The following is a 21,765-nucleotide window of genomic DNA, read 5'->3' on the forward strand; positions in this document are numbered from 1 at the left end:
GAGGCTGGCAAATTAGTAATCTGAGGAATGAGTGAGACACATCCTAAAGATCAGAGAGATTATAGGGGAATTAATTGTCACACAATGGAATAAATTTTCTATTCTTTTATACTCGATGTCTATAATGATCTACCTCTGATTGAATCTTGATATAGATTTTTTTTTAATTTTTAAAAATATTTTATTTATTTATTCGTGAGAACACAGAGAGAGAGGCAAAGACACAGGCAGAGGGAGAAGCAGGCTCCATGCAGGGAGCCTGTGGTGGGACTCGATCCTGGGACTCCAGGATCACACTCTGGGCTGAAGGCGGCGCTAAACCGCTGCGCCACCCAGGCTGCTCCCCCCCCCCCTTTTTTTAATTTTAAAGATTTTATTTATTTATTTGAGAGAAAGAGAAAGGGAGTATGAGCCCGAAGACGGGACAGATGGAGAGGGAGAAACAGACTCCCTGCTGAACAGGAAGCCTGATCTGCGACTCTATTCCAGGACCCTGAGATTATGACCTGATCCGATGGTAGATGTTCAACCACTGAGCCACTCAGGTGCCCCTTGATGTAGATTTCTAAATTAGACTGCAGATTTTAACATATTGTTTTGGATTTAATGGAAAAGTCATTTGAAACTGTAATGAAAAAATGTACTTTGGAAAGAGTAATTACCTCAGTAATACCTAATTTATAAATATTTGATGGCCACTATTTGGTGGTAAAAATCTCCCTTCTTTTTGCTGTTAGTGATTTTTTTAAAGATTTTATTCATTTATTCATGAGAGACACAGAGAGAGAGAGAGAGAGAGACAGAGACACAGGCAGAGACACAGGCAGAGGGGAGAAGCAGGCTCCATGCAGGGAGCGGGATGTGGGACTCGATCCGGAGTCTCCAGAATCACGCCCTGGGCTGAAGCCTGCGCTATACCGCTGAGCCACCCAGGGATCCCCCAATGTTAGTGATTTTAATGTAAATATTTGGGTAATATTGTATTCATTCTGAAAGCATCTATTAAACATTATTATTTCAGTAACGGTTTGGAATTAGTAATACTGAATATAGTTCTTGTGATTTAAAGCAAACTATACTTAAGTATAATTAGTATTAATAAGTATTATGAGGAGACTGTTTTATACACACACACGCACACACACATACATTATTTTAATTAGTTGATCAAAGTGTCACAATTTGGATAATGGGAGGCCCGCAATTTGGGCTCTCTGTTTTCTCTAAAGATGCTTTGGTAGCCTTTTTCTACCTCTTTACCCCATTTATGAGATCTACTCTTTCCAAGTAAGCAAAATTTTTGTAATAAGGATAAAGGGCATACCTTAATTGCAGGTCACTTCTGTGATGAGCACTAGACAAGACATAAGATAATTATGGGCTCATACTAACAATTAATTTTAACCCAGTACTTGAAGAATCATTTCTTTTTAAAATTTTAACTATGCATTTTTCATACAGTTTATTTAAAACAATGTAATTAGTTACTTCTTTGTAAATGATAGCACTGACACTAATATAATTGTTTCTCATTTTTTTCTTTTTGCCTTTCTTGCTTTTTAATAACCATTGTAAAACAAAGTGTGTAATTTATTATTTTTTTTCACAGAACTAGATTTTTTCAGTGTAATTGTTTTCTATTTCATCACTCTTGTTTTTAAAACACTTTCTCTCTTTTGTTGTCTTCCACAGAATAAGGTTTATATGATATTTTATATTTATATGTTTTTTGTGAACTAGTAGGTGACAGATTTTGCAAATATTCATTTCGTTTGAAATGATGCTCTCCATGTCTTGCTTTCAGAGTTCTTTGTAGCTACTCTTAAATTTGCAAAGCTAATGAATTTTCATACTGTGATCTCTTATATAGTGTTTTGTTGTTGTTGTTTTGCCAGCACGATCTCTCATTTTCTGATACAATGTTAACATCTCCCACTAAGGCCATACATTTGCTAGTTTCTCTTTATAAGCCAGCCACTTCTTGATTTTTATATTGGAGGACTCTATCATTGACAGCACACAAGGACTAGTTTTCTGGTAAAATATATTTTGCTTTGTCATTGTTGGTTTTATGGTTAATTTCATGTTTATACTTATTCTATTCTGATATTAAAATTGCTACATTAGCCTTATTTTTATATTCATCTGCTTATTTACCTTTATTCTCAAACTTTCTACATTCTTTTATATTTTACAACTACTTATTTTGTAGCAGCCTTCTTTGTACCTTGTTTAAAAAGAGTGAAGACATTTGGATGTATGTCAGCAAAAGTTGAAATAAGCTTCATAAACATTTTATTGAAGTGAATATGTACAGAAAATGCATATATAACTCTATAATTTGATAGATTTTCACTAATTAAACACACCCGTGCCACCAGCACCCAGATTAAGACACGAGATATTACCAGCTGCAGAAATATAACTCATCCGTCCTTCTAGTCAATGTCAGATCCTTCCTCAAGGGCAACCACTACCCTAACTTCTAAAACACCTGTTTTCTATATTTTGCATTTTATATCAATAGACTCAAACAGTATATATTATTTTGTCTTTGACTTCTGTTACTCAGTATCATGCTTGTGAGGTGCATCCATGTATGGACTGAATTTATCTTTCTAAACTTTGTATGGTAAAGCCTTAGGTCATAATGTGACAGTATTTAAAATTGGGCCCTTGGGATATAATGAAGATTAAATTGGGGTCATAAGGGTGGGGAACCTATCCAATAGGACAGTGTTTCTCTGAAAAGAGAAATCATAGAACTTGTTCTCTTTGCCATGTGAGGACACAGCAAGAAGGCAGCCATTTGCAAGCCAAGTAAAGCACTTTCACCAGAAACTACGCTTTTAGAAGCTTGAACTTAGACTTAACAGCCTGCAGAAATGTAACATACTTTGTTTGTGTTGTTTAAGACGCAAAGCAGTGTGTGGCATTTTGTAACAGCAGCCCAAACTAAGACAATCCACACTGTCACATAATTATTGCTGTAGATTATTTAATTATGTAACTATGACAAAATTTATCCATTCCCTTATGATGAGCATTTCAGCAGTAGTTTCCATATTTTAACAATTATGGGGACGCCTGGGTGGCTCAGCGGTTGAGCGTTGGCCTTATGCTCAGGATGGGATCCCAGAGTTCCAGGATCAAGTCCTTCATCAGGCTCCCTGTGTGGAGCCTGCTTCTTCTCCCTCTGCCGATGTCTCTGCCACTCTCTGTGTCTCTCGTGAATAAATAAATAAAAATATTTTAAAAAGGAAAAAATTATAAATCATGGTTCTATGAACATTCTTGTACATAAGTATTGGTGAACATATATACACATTTTTGTTTACTCAGGAATGGGTGCTGACTTACAAGGTTTGTATTAGTTCAGTTTTAGCAGATACTGCAAAGCAGAGAGGATCTAGTTTGTCCTGATCCTCACCAAACTTGCTATTATTTCCTTTCATTTTATCCTCATTGATTGATATTTATCAGTGTCATCACAAAAAATTGCATTTTTTTGATGACAATGTTGAGTATATTTTCATATATATAATGACTATTAAGATCTCTTTTGTGAAGTGCCTATTTGATTTTTTGCTTATTTTTCTTTTGAGGTTCTTGTTATACATAATAATAATTGTTGCATTTACAAATATCCTCAAACACTATATGGTTTGAGTTTTCTGACCACTATTTCTTTTGATAAATAGATGTTTTTAGAGTTAATACTGTTAAGGAGGTACTTTTAAACTGATAAAAACCTTTTATGCCATTTTAAAGAAATATTTGTTAAGCCACGGTATTAATATGTGTTGCTGTATTTTCTTCCAAAAAGCTATGCTGTTAACTTTTACATTTATATATTTACTTTCTTTTGAATTTATTTTCATTTAAAATGGGAGTAGGGATCAAGTTTTTTTTCCCCTATTTGAATATCCAGTTGATGCAATACTATTTATTGAAATATACCTTCTTTCTCTTCTGTACTTCAATGCTGTCCTCATAATTAGGTAAAATATTTGTATGAGTAGATTTTGGGAATCTTTAGGATATTCTGGTGATGAGTTTGCATATCTCTATGCAAAGCAAACACTACTCTTCCTGATTAATCTGTTTTATAGTGGATCTTGGTATCTGGTAGTATAAATTGTGTAGCTTTGTACTACTTCAGATTCCCTGCACTTTTACCCTTTGCATTTCCAAACTAATTTTAGAATTAGTTTTCAAAAAAAAAAAAAAAAGAATTAGTTTTCAACCCCCTTTTAAACATCCACAAATCTATGATCACACCACACATGCATGCACACACACATGTGCATGTGCACACATAGGGCTATGATTTTGATTGAGAGTGTATTATATGTACAGTTTGCTCTGGGTAAAATTTACAATTTTGTGTTATTCAGTTTTCTAACGTATGAATATGGAATGTCCTTTACTTTTGTAGTTCTTTACTTTTACTCAGTAATGATTTATAGTTTACTATTAAATGTTTCATTGTGGGTTCACCTGAGTGGCTCAGTGGTTGAGAATCTGTCCTTGGCTCAGGTCATGATCCCAGGGTCCTGGGATGGAATCCAGCATCGGGCTCCCCTGAGGGAGCCTGCTTATCCCTCTGCCTATGTCTTTGCCTCTCTGTGACTCTCATAAATAAATAAAATCTTAAAAAAAAAATGTTTCCATGTGATTTTACTTTGGTGTACGATTCACAAGTACCACATAATTTTGTTAATTTTTAAGTTAGTTTTGATCCATGTTTACTTTTAAAGTTTTGCATGTTTCTTTGCCTTCTCAGTATTTGGTTTGTGACTTATTTCCTCTCTAGCCTGCATTAAATTTAGTTTTAACTATTCCCTCTTTTCTTCCCTTTCTTTATTTTTAAAGGATAGATTCTATATTTATCACTTCACTTTTTAGATCTTCTCTTTAACTTTTTGAAGTTGGAGTATATTTTCTAATAAAAGCTAGAATTATTGAACATTAATATCCTTATTTTGACCAGAATTTTTAAAAATGTGCTTGAACTCCTCATTGAACACTTCTCCAAATTGGCATTCTCTTAAATTTTATTGCATATCTGTTTAACAAAAAACATGTGACTACTATTAAAATGTAGTAGATAGTTAAATAAATTTTCATATAGATTTTATAAATTTCTGTACTCTTTTTCTTAAATTTATTAAAGACTTTATTTATTTATTCATGAGAGACACAGAGAAAGACGTAGAGAGAAAGAGGCAGAGACACAGGCAGAGGGAGAAGCAGGCTCCATGCAGGGAGCCCAATGTGGAACTCGATCCTGGGACCCGGGATCACCCCCTGAGCCGAAGGCAGGTCCCAAACTGCTGAGCTACCCAGGGATCCCCAATTTCTGTACTCTTTTGTTTAGGAACCTTTCTTCTTCCTGCAATCAACACTGCAAAGACCTATGTTGTATAATATATTTTTTAAATAGAGACTAATGAATGGTAATTTTTTGCTTTTATATATTAAAGTTATTCATCTGTCTTCCTTCTTATATGTTAGTTTGATTGTGTCTAGATCTAGTTAGCAATTCTTCTCCTTCAACATGTGTATGATATCTCTGCAACATCATAGAGAAATTTTTCCAGTGAGAAAAATCTTTTCTTATTGTTCATTGGAAGGTAATTTGTATCATGCTCCACCTCCGTATAGCTTTTAAGGATACCTCTTTAGCTTTTCTGATCCTCAAGTATACCATGATATAACTTGGGTTGAATTTATGTGTTAAACTTGTTTGGTACTTGAAGTACATTTATCTGCAAATCGATATTTTTCCTCAATTCCAAAAAATTTTCAAAAATTATCTTTTCCAATATTGCGTTCTATCATATTCTTCCATTTAAAAAAATTTTTTTTTGGAATAGTTCTTAGAATACTCAACCTCCTCATGTTATATCCAGATTTTTCACTACGCATTTATAATTTTGTTTATCTGTGCAACATTACAGGTGCCTTCCTTAGTCATATCTGTAATTTACTGAAGTTCCCTCCTCAACTGAATCTAGTTGAAAGTTCTGGTTTAAATATCTATTGCGTATTTTATTTCTACATTAAAAAAATCCAACTTTAACAATTTACCTTCTTTTTTAAAGATGTTTAAAATTTATTTAAATTCAATTTGCCAACATATAATACATCGTTATTTTCAGATGTAGTTTTCAATAATTCGTCAGTGGCATATAACACCCTGTGGTCATCACATTCTTTTAATTATTTGCAGGTTCCAAGTACAATTACGCATATATTAATTTGTTATCTATTAACCTCATAATCTGCTGTATTGCAACAATCATTTGTTCCCGGAGTTTCTTTGTTGACTCCATCAGATATTCTACAGAAATGACCATCATGTCATCTGCAAGCTAAAACAGTCTTACTTCTTTCTTTTGTTTCCTCATTTTCCCTTATTGCTAGGACTTCCAGTGTAGTGTTGAAAAGCATGGTGAGAGGGGCTTTTCTGGGTCTTTATCTTGATCTTGGAAAGATCTGAGCTTCCCATTCAGTATGATATTAGCTGTAGGATTTTTGTGAATATTCTTTATCAAAGAGAGAAAACCTCCCTTGTCATAGTTTACTGAGAATTTGTATTAAGAATGCCAGATGGATTTTTGTCAAATATTTATTCTGCATTTATTGATATGATCATGGTTTTTGTTTCTTTAGTCTATTGATATGATGGATTATAATTAATTTTCAAATGTTAAACCAGCCTAGAGTACCCGGAAAAAATTCCGGTTAGTCATGGTGTATCATTCTTTTCATCCATTGTTGGATTTGGCTTGCTAATATTCTGTGGGGGATTTTTTGCATCTTTGTTAATGAGAGATATTTTCTGTAGTTTTCTTATATCTTTCCATCCATGTTGTATATCACAGGATTTCCTTCTTTTTTTAAAGTTGAATAATATTCCATTTTAAGTATATATATCCCATTTTCTTTGTCTATTCATCCATCAATGGACATTTAAGTTCTTTGGCTATTGTGAACGGAACTTGGATATTGTGACTAGTGCTGGGAAAAACATGGGAGTCTAATATCTCTTCAAGATTCTGCTTTAATTTATTTTGGATACATACCCAAATGTGGGATTGCTGGATTATATGATAGTGTTATTCTTAATTTTTGAGAAATTTTGATACCGTTTTCTATAACAGATGCCCACCAAGTAATTAGGGTTCCAGTTTCTCCACACGCCTGTCCATGCTTACTTTAAAAAATATTTTTTTATAATTTCCATTTTAACAAGTGGGAGATGTCATCTTATTGTGTGGGAGTTGCATTTTCCTGATAATTAGTTACATTGAGCACCTTTTTTTTTTTTTTTTAGAATTTTTTAAAGATTTATTTATTTATTTTAGAAAAAGCATATGCATGAGTGGGGGCAGGAAGAGGGAGGTTACTTTACAATTAACATCCATCTAAATTGTCCCACATTAATGTACTGCATAACTGAAGATGATCAGCTTTGCCCAAATTTCTAGAACCAGAATCAGTAACATACAGAGCCCTTCTGCCAGAACTGCCAAAGTCTACTAATTATGATGAAGTGAAAATACCTGTACCCAACCTGAGTTCCTCCTCCATGTAAGGAGATCCAATGCCTTAGCTCCTCAAGTTTATAACTTCTTAGAGAACTGCCCTTTGGTTTTAATTGCATTACCTTCTCCCTGGGACTTGAATTTGAGATCTTGAGGATCAGGGAGGATGAGGTTTCATGCTCAGGAGTGACAGGAAATGATAAACAGATCCAAACTTTTTTGAAAGCCTTTTGTTTCTAATATTATTCCACCCATCCACCTATCTGTTCATCTGGGCTTCCAATCACAAATACTAGGATAAGGGAACTATTAGTGTTAAGTGATCAGGATAAGCTTATCATAAATTAGCAGAAGGTTCCTAAATCCTATCATCTGATACCTTTCCAGGGAGTTCTATTTTCTGATCCAGGAAATCAGCATGTTGTTTTGTGGGAATAGCAGAGTGCTGGAATGAAAGAAATTTAAACTTGTTAGGTTTTTCTTTAAGCGTGTTATCATTTGTGAAATATGGAGGCTTGGAGTATCACAACTTAATAAGAATATTGCCATAACTAGGGGAGCACTTGACAAGTAACATCCACTCACTAGATGCAAATTCCTTGAGTGCACCATGTTGCCATTTGACTAGGTGTCACATTCAGGCCAAATGGTAACACTGAACTCAGTCCCTCACACTTACATACTTATTTTTAATCAATCATTCATGAAAAATTTTATATCTCAGTTCATTTTGACTAGTGTAATAGAATAATATTCTTTCTTGAAATAACTATTATAGTGAATGTTATAATAAAAGTTATTGTGATGTTATAGTCGCTGTTAATGTTTTTTATAACTCAAGTGCTTTGGGCTATAATTTTGTTTTGTTTTTCTCAACTTATGTACACTGATCATGAGTGTATTAACCTACTCTATAGTTAGTATTTATTGAGATATCTGTACCAATCATTTAAGAAAGAAATGATATTATTTCTCCACAATCTCTTCTAGATATTTGAAGCAGAGAAAATACTTCCTAATTTATCCTATAAGGCCATCATTACCCCAAACAAAATCGATATGTATTACAGTGAAGGAAAACTGCAGACCAATATCTTTTATGAATATTGATTTAAAAATTCTCAACAAAATATTTGCAAGTTGAATTCAAAATGAACAAATGTTGCAAAAATCTATTACTCCACTCAAACTCCAAAGTATCACTTGTTTTCAAAAGCATTCTTATTTTTACCTCTATAGGTAAGGTAAGCATATTTACTTAAAATAATGCTATGGGGTTAATAAAACAGCAAAGATGACTAAACAAAAATAATAAATATTGCCTTGTTTGTAGATAAACTAAAATTCCTTTTTTTTTTTTAGCCAAGATTTGTTTAGAGAAATTAAGTAAACCTATTTGCCACTACAGTAAAGGTCAACCAAATTGCTGCTGTTTTATTTGGTTCCATGATAAATCAGTTTAAAAAACTCCATTTAAATGTATACCTAGAAATTAGTAAAAAGATTTTTTGAAGCAGAATCTGAATAAAAGAAATTTCAATCACCATTATCTTCACAGGAGGTTAGCAAGAGCATTTTGTTCCAAAGAAACTGATGTTTGTTAAGCAACTATATGGGCCTCAGGAAATGTATCTACAATGATTATAACTTAATCTTCCCACCAAGCCAACTAGATAATGTTATCCTAAATGTGTCAGAAGAGGAAATGTGGATTAAGTAAATTTCCTAAAGTCTCACATCTAAACATAGGGCATAATATTAATTTAGGAAGAATAGCATCACATGAGATTCTGGCTCCATTCAATAATGGAAATTTGGGATTGTATTCAATATCAGGGAATCACGACATACATGTTCTTCTGAATTCAATCTGTTTTGATTACCAATCTTTCTAAATACATGCAACAGAGTATTTACCTCACGGTTGCTTAAGCAAATAGCATCTTCCCTGTCTTCTCTCTTTTCCTGTTCACACACACACACACACACACACACACTTCATACAAAAAAAAAAGAACGAAGGCAGTCCAGAGCAATTAAACTATTTAACAATATTTTGTGGAAATAGGCTTCTATTTTTCCATTCTACCATATGTATTGTGTATAATCTTCTTGCCCTTTGCTCCTTGGTCCCTACAATACATTAGACTTTATATTTCTATTTGAGAGGGGAGTGGATGCAAAGGCTATGAATCCAAAGGTAGAACTGCTGAGTCTATTTTTTGTTTGTTTGTTTTAGTCAGGAAAGCAAAATCTTTCTCAGATTTACCTCAGAGAAATGCCACCTGCTGTTTCTTAATGCATGTCTATTTGGAGACAGTTCTCCATGAGTCTCTTATGCTTTTGCATGTATGCAAAAGCACTGACAGTGTTTCATTTTCTGTAATCTTTCAGTCATTTATATGGTGAACAGCCTGGAGACAGAATCTCCCTCCAGTGTAGAAGGCAAATTTGTGGGCTATCCTGTAAAATCAAGATAGTGTCTCTTTCTGGGATAAAGGATAAGCATATTAGCTTGTAGCCATTATAAAAGGTTGGGGTTTCCTAAGCAGAGAGCATGTCTCTAACGCGAGCCACTGTGAGTGCAAAGTACATCTGGCTCTTACTGTGCTGCCTGTGGAACTGAGCTTTGGGCAATCTGTGGGAATGAGTGGTACCCGGGCAGCCTTGTACCTTTCTACATAGACCATATACGTAAGACTTGACTTCAGGTTATTTCAGTTATGGCAAAATATCCTATGATCTTCTGGCTCATGAGATCATGAGAAGTTTATGAAGAGTCATTACAAGGCCACTTTCCACTTGCCTCCCACTTTCCCTTGAAAGCTGTCATAAGACATTTTTTCATAGCCTTCCAGTTTGTGATAAGCTATGAGACTATCTGCCTTGCTTTCTTACACATTCTAAAATTGCTTAGCAGCAGAATGACATCAGATCCTTAGCACGGAGTCTCCCAACACTCAGGCTGTATTGTCATGGCATCTGTCCCCTTCTGTTTCAGTGCTGTCTCTAGGGACAAATGACACAGACGCAGGCACTTTTGCCTTTCTTGCTTTTTGCTATCTACGTAATAAACAGTCTCACTCTAAAAAGGGCTTGCCCTTTACTGGCCAAATTCTCCAGCTTTGCCTTGATAAGAAATTAGTATGAGGAAATGATTATGCTTTAGCTACTGCTATTGTGAACTCTACTTTGTCTCTGATCCAGAAGAGTTGTGTCTTCTACCAGCATCTATGAGACTGTGACAGGCACATTTGTTAGCTTGCAAACAGTGTAAAATATCAGACATTTGGAGTTCTTGAAAATGATGTTGGCTAGAACCGTGTCACATATATAATCCCACTTAGGGAGAAAAGATTGTGTATACAGTTTGAGTTAGAACCAACAATGTCTACTACATAAAGCTAAACTCCTGAAAAACATTACAGAAGAGATTAATATAAAGGACTAATTTTAACTAGTAATATGATTAAGACAGAATAAAATTCTTAACTTTTACCATGGTATCCTTAGCCAAACTACTACTATAGTTTTAGTTATCTCCTTACCTGACAGTTTTTAAAATAAAGAAACCCTATTTAAATTACCTAAATAGTTTACTGTTCTCAATGAGCAGAATCTAGAGGGGATCAGGAAATATGTTTCAGAGCATTTAAAAGCATTTTGGCTTCTTTTCTCTATGCTTAGGAAGTCATTATCTGTTGAAGTCAGGAGCTCTTAAACTGTTTTGAGATTTTAAAATACAGATGTTAAAAAAAAGTTATTAGTTTAAAAAAATGATCCTTTTAGGAGTTGAATGTACTTCAGTGCTAATTATAACTTTTAATGATTGTAAAGTGCCCTGGGAGACTGTAATGAAGAAGATTGCGAGACTACATTTCCACTGTAAATTTTCTTTTCCCATACACAGTGTAAGTATAAAGGAAATGTGTTTGAACACCCAAAGGACAGAGCTAATTGTGTAAAGTTCACTAAATGTTAACACTTTCCCAGTGACCCAAGAGTCATGTAAGGGAATTATAGACACATGTTCTGAGACATCTTTGGCAGCATTAGTTCTCTAGAGTTAAAAAAAGATGGATCGAGAAAAATTTAAACAATGATATTGCTTGCTTAGCCTACAGTAGATGTTATTTAAGTCTAAAGTACTGGGAGGAGACACTATAATTTGTGAGTCTATTAGGGGGACTTCCTGTTTGTTTCTAATTGACTTTCTAAAAACTGTGGGTTGCCAGCAACGTACCTCTAAATTAAAATTACTCACAAAATCTCAGAAGTCAGGGTCATTCGCACTATAAGTTATGAGTTACATAATAAGTAGTCAAAGTACTGTTCCCTGAAAACATTATTTCTGGACTTGAAATGCTTTATCTGACTTGCTTCATACAGTGGTTCATTTGCACTCAATCATTTAACATTTCTTTCTCCAATTCTTTGCTCTCTTGTGATTGTTGCAGTTCAAGAGGCTAAGTGGTGCCATTTCTCTTAATTGTTGTCAGATGTGAGCATCATTTTATGGAGAGAATAAAGTGTTCTTCCCTTTGGAAATAAAGGCCCTTTGCAAGGTAAGTTATCTCTTCCACAGAATTAAATGGCTTGTCTAAATTAGGTAACTGATCTCTACAATTGATCACTTCAAGTAAGTAATGTTCATTTCCTTCTTTATTTCCCCATTGATACCTAAGATTACGGATGGGGTTTTGGTTTTTTAAAATATTGTTAGGATATCCCAAGGAATCTTCTCTGGATTCTTTCCTACTTTTAATTTTCAACCTATAAAATTATAAGGGTATTTTTTTTTGGCAAAGGAGAAACCAATTTATGGGTCAAATACTTTTAATGACAGATATCTTCAAATTCACATATTAATCTGTGAATCCTAGCACAGATTGTAAATCCAGACTGAACAATACGTGACCTGTAAAATCTCTAAAAGATGTGATTTTACCACTAACAAGGGAACTTTGTCAATTTTCCAAATCCAATCAATATTTAAGACATCTAAAGCTATCACTTAATGAATACCTATTTGCCAGGAACTTCTCTAAAGACTATGCCAGTTATATCGAGACTTTAAGAAATGGAGTAGCTTTATGAATTGGTGATTACAAAGATTACACATTTCATTTTCTGTAATTCCTATATTGATGGTAAAACACAACGTTGACATTGTCTATACGTCCAGCACTTCATTTGAAAAAGTTATCTTCAAAAAATACCTGAAATAAAAAAAAATACCTGAAATATCTGGGTAGCTCTCCATGGACTTAATAGGAGAATTAAATCACAGAGTATATGGTCTAGTCTATAATAGACGTTATTTTCATTAAAAAATGTATCAATACAATGTAATAAAAACCAGAAATCAGTCATAATAGTAACTGAGTGCTATTTAATTTCTCTGTCCTATTCCTCTTTAGTTTCTTTCTTTCTTTTTTCTTTGTTTTTCTGTTGCTTTTTTTTTTTTTTTGGAAATAAGTATGGAGAGATTGTGTCTGTTGATTAGGGATAAATCTCTACATCCCATTGTTATGCTCTTGTATAGAGGACTGTATATAAAAAAGAAGATTAACATGAGAAACTGAACAAAGGCAAAAATATTATTCCAACTAAATATAATTGATATAAATTATTCTGTAATTATATATTTATATATGATATTTACACAGATCAAGAAAAACTATTTTCTTTTCACTTCTCTTGGAATTTTGATATGATGACTTTGTACCTTGCTTTAATTAAGCCTAAGTTTTGTTTTAAAGGTGATTTTCATGGTAAACATGTCAGTAAACCACTTAGTTTTAGAAAGTTAAGAAGTGAATAGCCATGGAATGCAAAACAAAGAAATCCATGAAATACCATTATTATGATGGAAACTTTCATATTTTCTGAAAGCTTCTATTCAGTACTTACTATGCCATATTTGATGATGATGATGAACACATTGGATTGCTAGCAAATGGTGTAAAATCTATACTTTCTACTCCAGTGTCGTTTGAGTTAACTTATAAAGGTTATTCCTGATTTTCCATCTTTCCCCTCCTTTTATTCTGTTACCTTCTTACCAGCCAAATATTTTTTTTTTTTCATTTACATGTTTATTTTTTGGGTTTTGGTAGATGTGTTTATGTTATTGTTTTTATTGTTACTCTTGCTAACTTTATTCTACCTACATGTGCTACAATGTGAAAACTAATTTTCTAAACCCCACCTAGAATCTCCAGAGAAATATTTGCAGTCTTTTGTAGGTATTTAAAGTCTTTCTCATATATCAGAAAATAAATACAAACATATAACTTTTCCCTTGGCAATATTTACCATTTATCAGAGCATAAATTGATGTATTACTAATTTAAAAAACTCCTCTTCCCTCCCTAATATAATTAAACAAAAGGGGGATATACAGAGGTATAGCCTACCACATTCAAATAATTATAAGGAAACCCTTCTGTTCATCCTCAGAATCTGAAAGTAGAGAAAAGGGGATTAATATTAACTATGTTAATCTGTATAGTTTTGTTTTGTTTTGTTTTGAATGAGTTGGACTTGATAAGCTAAAAATAAAATATGGCTATATTTTATTATTTTCAAATGTTCTCTGATTTTTCTGTTTCTACTCTTAAATATATATCATGGCAATTTCTATAATTAGGAAACATTTTGTGTTTACTTATTAGATCATCCAATCTGGTTTAATATTTTAAAAAATACCTAAATCTCACATAAAATGTCAATAATTTCCCCTTTTCTTGATGCTCCATTCCTGCCATTCAGAAATCATTAGTGTAAAAGAGAAGCATGGTCCACTCTTCAATGCTTGCTTTTTATCTTCTCTTTCTTCCCTGATAGTCTAGGGTCATGGCTAAGAGAGGGTAGGAAAAAAAAAATAGCGCTAAAGGCCCTCTTGTTTGCCTGGTGCTGTTTTAACTATTTACTTAGATGATATTTGCTGGCCATTGTGCCACTGTTTTTGCAGATGCTCATGTGGTATCTTCACTGTATTTATGTTTACTTTTCCTCTCTACATTGACACACTGCACTATTCTCTGACATGGAGACACAGCCTCTTCCACTGATCTCGTGATACCACTCTTATCTTCACATTATGTTCTGGGTAGGTATGCCACACAGAACTTCTTAACTGCTGAAGTTGCTCCTCACTGGTAAGGCCATCCTAGGTTGCTCTCTCAATAATGACTCAAGCCATCTATTCCCATGGAGTTCACTAGTTTCCATAGAATGTCACACATCATAGTTCTGCTAAAAGGTAGAAGTGCATTTTATTCAAATGACAACAAATACAGCTTGCATTTAGTCTTCATATCTTTTTACTTGGTAAGCAAGACCTGGATTCTTTGCTCACACATATCCCAAATTCTAGGATATACATATCCCAAAAAATCACCACATGAGGTAGGTTGAATAATGACCCACTAAAGATATTTATGTCCCAACATAAATGTTGGGTTTATGTCTCAGACCTTGTGAATGTGTTACCTTATGTGGCAGAAAGGATTTTGCATATGTGATTATCTTAAGAATTTTGAAATGGGGGTTGATTATCCAATATTATCTAGGTAGGTCCAGCGTAATCACCAAAGTCCGTATAAGATGGAAACAGAAGAGCTGAGAAAGAGATGTGACAATGGGAACAGAGTTTGGGGCGGTGTGGACAAGGAATGCAAGCAGCCTCTAAAAGCTGAAAAAAAGCAAAGAACAAAGAGCTATAGAAGGAGTATGGCTCTAATCATATCCTGATTTTAGCCCTACAAAGACCCATTTCAGATTTTTGAGCCTCAGAAATATTAGATAATAAATGTGTATGGCTTTAAACCACTAAGTGTGGCAATTTGTTATAGCAACAATAGAAAACAAATACACCATACTGCATTCAAGAAGCTATATGAAGATGGTTCAATAATTTCTGCAACCAGCAATTCTATAACTTAAGACTGAAGTGCCTGGCTTTCCTTCTTGCAAACAACCTATATAATTACAGTTTGGGGAGTAGAGGAGGATAATCAAAGCACTCATAAAATTTATCTGTGAATCTCTTTTTGAATCTCTGGTTTCCACTTTAAAACTTTCATGAGTAATAAAGCTGAAGGTTCCAAGTCTGTCTGTTGTATCCTTAGTAATTCCTACACAGATTTGTGTAGCATATCTCAATATATATATCTCAATATATATACATATATATCGATATATATATAAATCTGGTTCCTGGAAGCAGATAAATGACACATTCAATATTTTTCAAGCAGAGTTTAATAATAGTGCATTTGACAAAGGCATGAGGATTATAAAGGATGGGAGGCACCCTCAAGCTCTGACAACCTTAAGAAAGAATAGGAGGAAACATTTATTAGAAACTAGAGAAGAAAATAAATAGAAAGGTTGCAGTCTCTCCAAGGTCAACCACACACCTTCCTGGCTTATACTTTATCTTTCAGTGTTCCTCATTGGCCAAAACCAAAGAGCCAGAGGGCAAGAGAATCCAATGTGTTTCCTGTAGGGTAGAGAGAAGAATGGAGAACTATTGTGAAAGTTGGGTAGTGGATGTTAATGAGCAAATGAATGATAGCTCAAAGTCTTTAATAACATTTTTTTTTTTTTTTGTCTAAAGCTTTAGACTTCCATCCTAAATTCTGGAGAATAGGAAAAACACAATTCAGCAACATGTAACAAATAATTCCACAAAATGAGAAATGTTACAGTAGAAATGTAAATGAATCACTAAGGAAACATGGAGGATGAAATTAAAACTCCATTTGGAAACTCAAGACAGAGCTTTTCGTAATAGAAAACATTCATCATTTGCATTGATTATTAAGGATAAGTAGGTGTATTCATACAGGTCACGAGAGGATATCATTTTATAGAAGTAAGTTTCTATTAGGCCTTATGAGTAAAATGAGAAACTAAAGTAGAAGATAGCTTGTCTTTTATTTTATTCATGATGGTTCTGTCTCCAATTAAAATTGTATTCTTTTTTTTTTATCCATCAAAACAGGATAGTCAGACCTGTTTAGATATTTGAATGCTAAATACTTTTCTCCCTTCCCTTCTTGTCTCATATTTGAATGAACAAATGATACTGCATGCTTGCTGCCTCCCTTATCTTTAGTAAGGAAGTTCAATCCATGGAAATCTGAGCCCATAAGAACATTAACCCCCTTCCCCATCCCATGCCCATACACAATTAGAAACATAGTCTTTGCTCAAGCCATTTCAGACCAGCTTGGGTGGCTATCCTCCTCTCCTCTGTAAACCTCAATATGTGAGTAAGAGATCTTTTTGCATCTCATTAGGGATGCATGGTATCATCAGTCTGGACACCCAGAGTAATTATGGGTGGGATAGAGATTACTCTTATACTCTGTGGACAACCAGTAAAACACATTCAGCAAAACAGTAATATAGAAAAGAAGTAACTGAAAACCTTATCTTAAAAAAAGACAACTGATAAATTTTAATATGCCTAAGTGAAAGAAAATCTCCAAAGAATAATTAGGCCTTTGTTGTCATCTACAGGGTATACAAGAGACTTAAATACATTCTTTAACCATTGTACTGAGAATCAAAATTATAATTTCATTTATTCATTGCATGTTTCCCAATACCCAGTGCTTAATCAGCCTTCTATATCTGGGATCTTGCCCTCACACCAGGCTGTCCCATCCACTTGCTCCCCAGCCCTTTTCTGTTCTGATATACTGTCAGAAATTCTGTCTTTTTAATCTTGTTTTCAATGAAGTGGTTAATAATTCAACCTTCTTTGCTAAGGATGCCTAAACTCTCTCTGCTAATTGCTGACTTGTTTTATGATAAGGTCAAGCTCATTATAAAAGCAAACTTGATTCCTAAATGATATGCTGAAAAATGGGTAAAGTGTCAAGAAGGGGTTAGGATTTTTACATATGGAGACCTCTCTCTAAAACTAAAATGACCCTAGCTTTCCTGATAGCTACAAACTGAATCACAATCTTTTCTTCCCCTGAGTGGGAGTAATCCTGTGCCATCTACTTCCAACATAGACCCCATTCCCCACCTTAAACTCCACTTTCCAGCTTCTCCTTCTAGTCTCCTTTGTGTTAACTTGTAGGGACTACTATTGCTACATTGTTTACACTTCAGCAGTCTGAAAGTTTGAGAGAAAATAGTGTTTTGGACCTTTTGCACCTAGTGCCATTGTAAAATGATGCCCTCAGTTACTAAATTGCTTTTCGGATTCTTGCAAGTCATTTATTCTTTTTTTCTTTTTCTTCAACTTTCTCTGTGTTCTCATTGTTTAACATGGGCACAATAGTCTTACTCTAGTACCCCAGCAATCTTGTTTAGTTTCACAAGACAATATTATTTTAGTGTTTTGAAGCCTTTAAAGATCCTATAATATTGGTCTTGATTTTTTTATTGTATCTTTGGCAAATGTACATAATTCATGTTTTTTTCACAGAAGTTATTGTATTATAATTGAAATTACTACTAATTTTCCCATTTATTCCTATATTGCATTAAGATACTCCATTCTCATGAATGGCAAAGCAACAGGACCTGAAAAAATGTTCTGAACTTTTTATCCATGTTAGAAAATGAGCATCCATCCTGCTTACGAGTACCAGTGAACATCACACATAAATACCATTGCCTTACATGTAGGTCAGAGGTATAAATAATGAGATCAGGTTAGTTTATCCCATGAAAGCAAGAAGAGGACAATTAAATATTGAAAAAGTTACCTCTATATAAGAAGTACGTAGGATATACAGAATAGTAATGTAATAGATTTTCAAATATAAAAATAAATGTGAATGATAGCAAAAGGCCTTTTAGAACTTTAATTCACCAGTATGATTTTTTAAAAAAGATTTTATTTACTTATTTGAGATAGAAAGAGAGAGAGCACTAGTGCAAGGCAGAGGGAGAGGGTGCAGCAGGCTCCCCACTGAGCAAGGAGCATGATGCTGCAGCTTATTTCCAGGACTCTGGGATCATGGCCTGAGGTGAAGGCACACTTAACTGACTGAGCCACCCAGGCGCCCCAGTAGTAAGATTAATAGGGAATAAGAATTGAAAGAATTCCTCCATATGTATATATCAAATTAATATAAGGAAAACTATTTTTAAAACCCAACAAAACCTTATTTAAATAATTCTAGAACAATTTCTATAATTTAGGAAATTGTATCTCCTCTCTGTTTTATTGAAATACCTAATACATAAAAAAAAAACACAACCAAAACCAAAAACTCTATTAGCTTTTCCCATTTTATAAATTGAAGTGAATAAAAATATTTCAGAAATTTAAAAAGTTCCCTTCAAGTAACTAGAAATATCTTAGTTCAGATTTAAGGATATACGATATAAACACTAAACATCCAACAATAACATTGTTTCTTTTTTTTTCAAATATACATATTTTTAAGCAAATAGGTTTTTTTTGTTGTTGTTATTTTCTTTCTTAAACTCACTTATTTGTGCTGAAGCAACAGTTCTGAAGGTGGCCTTTACAGACAGTAGCTTAAAGAAAGTATATCAGGAAGCTTGATAATTCAAGAGAGCAGAAAACACTCCGTTAATTCTCACAGAAAGGCAAAACAGCAGCAAACTTGAGTAAGGAAAGTTTTTCTTTTAAGAAGCTATTAGGAATCTCTTTCTGATGAAACTTCTAAAATTCATTGTCAGCTTTCTTAAATTAATATAATGGAATATCTGTCAAACTTTATAGAATAAAAATTGCTGTCAAGTGGTGGCAAAGAAGAACACCCTACAGAATTATAGTTTCTAGAATATTACATACATGTATATTAAAAATACATGGAATTTTATCTTATTAATACAGACTATAAATTCACTTAATATAGTGCCATTGCTTTTGTTTTATGATCTTTGTCATGAAACTGCCTTGTACTTCAGTGAATGCCTCATATATTTGTGCAGTTAAATAGGCTGCTTCATCTTGACCTTTGGAGAGTCTATATTGAGTTGGGGGCTTATTTCATTGCTTTTACCATTTACAACTCTGTCTTCCAATGGCAAGGGTGTTTCAAATGTTTCCTAATCAAGCATGTACCTTTACTGAAAGGTCAGACTACTAAAATGCCATATATCAAGGATTAAAATTATGATTCATCACTCCCATGCAAGAAAATCTAATTAGAAATGTACAGCATTCATTCTCTTGGGTCAAAGTTGGACATGAATATCACAGTACTTCCTTGAGAACTATAGCTTTCACATACTCAGTAAGCAAACCATTCTCCACTCCTTTGTTGACAATATCATTTCTCTTAATATTTTGTACATTTTTTCATGGACTTTTAAATATCCTTTCAGATTGTTCTTTAGGAGGTCTTTGTGACAAGACTAAGAAAGCAAATCCAAAGATATTATGCTCTTTTGTGGTTCATCTCAGGACCCATGTCCCCGAGGAATATGCCATTCTTCCATTCTATTCAATTCCACAAAACCAAAACAACAAATTCTGCAACATACATGCTAGGAGCAGAAATAGCAAGTCTCCAGCCTTGCCAGGAGGTTGATCAAAACACAGTCTTGGAGAAAACTATGTAAAATATTTAGAAGGCATAATGACAGAGATGCCAGACAGAAAAAGACACTTGTTCCATAAGCAAAAGGAAATAATAGATTCATTTATTTATAGCTACTTATATTTTATGAACTTCATTTTTATTACTTAAGATTATATTTTGGAGATCATTTTATAGATTGCATAATCTGCTACATTATTTTATAACTTATGAAATAAGCTATAAATTGTATAGCTCTACAATTTATTTAGCCTCATATATACTATATGAGTCTAAACTGATGAACCTATACTGATGAACATATATGTTGTTTCAACCTTTTAGCATTATTAAAAAAAAAGAGTAAATGTTATTTATGTGTGTTTTTCAACACAGTTCATTATTTTATTTTAAAATATAATGTAGTTTTCATAAGAGGATAAAATCATGACTCATATGCAGATATTAAAATATTATTAATTATTAACATTAAATTTAATAAACATTAATAATTAATAAAATATTAACATTTGAAATATTATATTTAAATTTAATTTGCCAACATATAGTATAACACCCAGTGCTCATCCCATCAAGTGCTGTCCTTAGTGCTGGTTACCCAGTTACCCCATCCCCCCACTGGCCTCCCTTTCTGCAACCCTTTGTTTCCCAGAGTTAGAAGTCTCTCAGAGTTTGTCTTCCTCTCTAACTTCTGCATTCAATTTCCCCCCTTTCCCTTCTAGTTCCTTTCACTATTTCTTATATTCTACATTTAAGTGAAACCATATGATAATTGTCTTTCTCTGATTGACTTATTTCACTCAGCATAATACCCTCCAGATTCATCCATGTTGAAGGAAATGGTAGGTATTCATCCTTTCTGATGGCTGAGTAATATTCCACTATATATAGAATCTTCTTTATTGAAGGATATTGTGGTTCCTTCCACAGTTTGGCTATTGTGGACATTGCTGCTATGAACACTGGGGTGCAAGTGTCCCATCATTTCACTACATCTGTATCTTCGGGGTAAATACCCAGTAGTGCAATTGCTGGTTATAGAGTAGCTCTATTTTTAAGTTCTTGGGGAAATTCTACCCAGTTTTCCAGAGTGGCTGCACCAGCTTGCATTCTCACCAACAGTACAAGAGGGTTTCCCCTTCTCTACATCCTCGCCAACATTTGTTGTTTCCTGTCTTGTTCATTTTAGCCATTCTCACCAGTGTAAAGTGATATCTCATTGTGGTTTTTATTTCTATTTCTCTGATGGCAAGTGATGTGGAGAATTTTCTCATATGCTTGTTGGCCATGTGTAGGTCTCCTTTGGAGAAACATCTGTTTATGTCTTCTGCCCGTTTCATGATTGGGTTGTTTTTTTCTTGTTGTTGAGCTTGATAAGTTCTTTATGGATCTTGGGTACTACTGTTTATCTGATAGGTCATTTGCAAATATTCTGCAACCATTCTGTAGGTTGTCTTTTAGTTGTATTGACTGTTTCCTTTGCTGTGCTGAAGCTTTTTATCTTGATGAAGTCCCAATAGTTCATTTTTGGTTTTGTTTTCCTTGCCTTCATAAATGTGTCTTGTAAGAAGTTGCTGTGGCCAAGTTCAAAAAGGTTGTTGTCTGGTTTCTCCACTAGGATTTTGATGGATTCTTGTCTCATATTTAGATCTTTCAACCAT

The sequence above is a fragment of the Vulpes vulpes genome, chromosome 12, assembly GCF_048418805.1.
Source record: "Vulpes vulpes isolate BD-2025 chromosome 12, VulVul3, whole genome shotgun sequence".
Lineage (NCBI taxonomy): Eukaryota > Metazoa > Chordata > Mammalia > Carnivora > Canidae > Vulpes > Vulpes vulpes.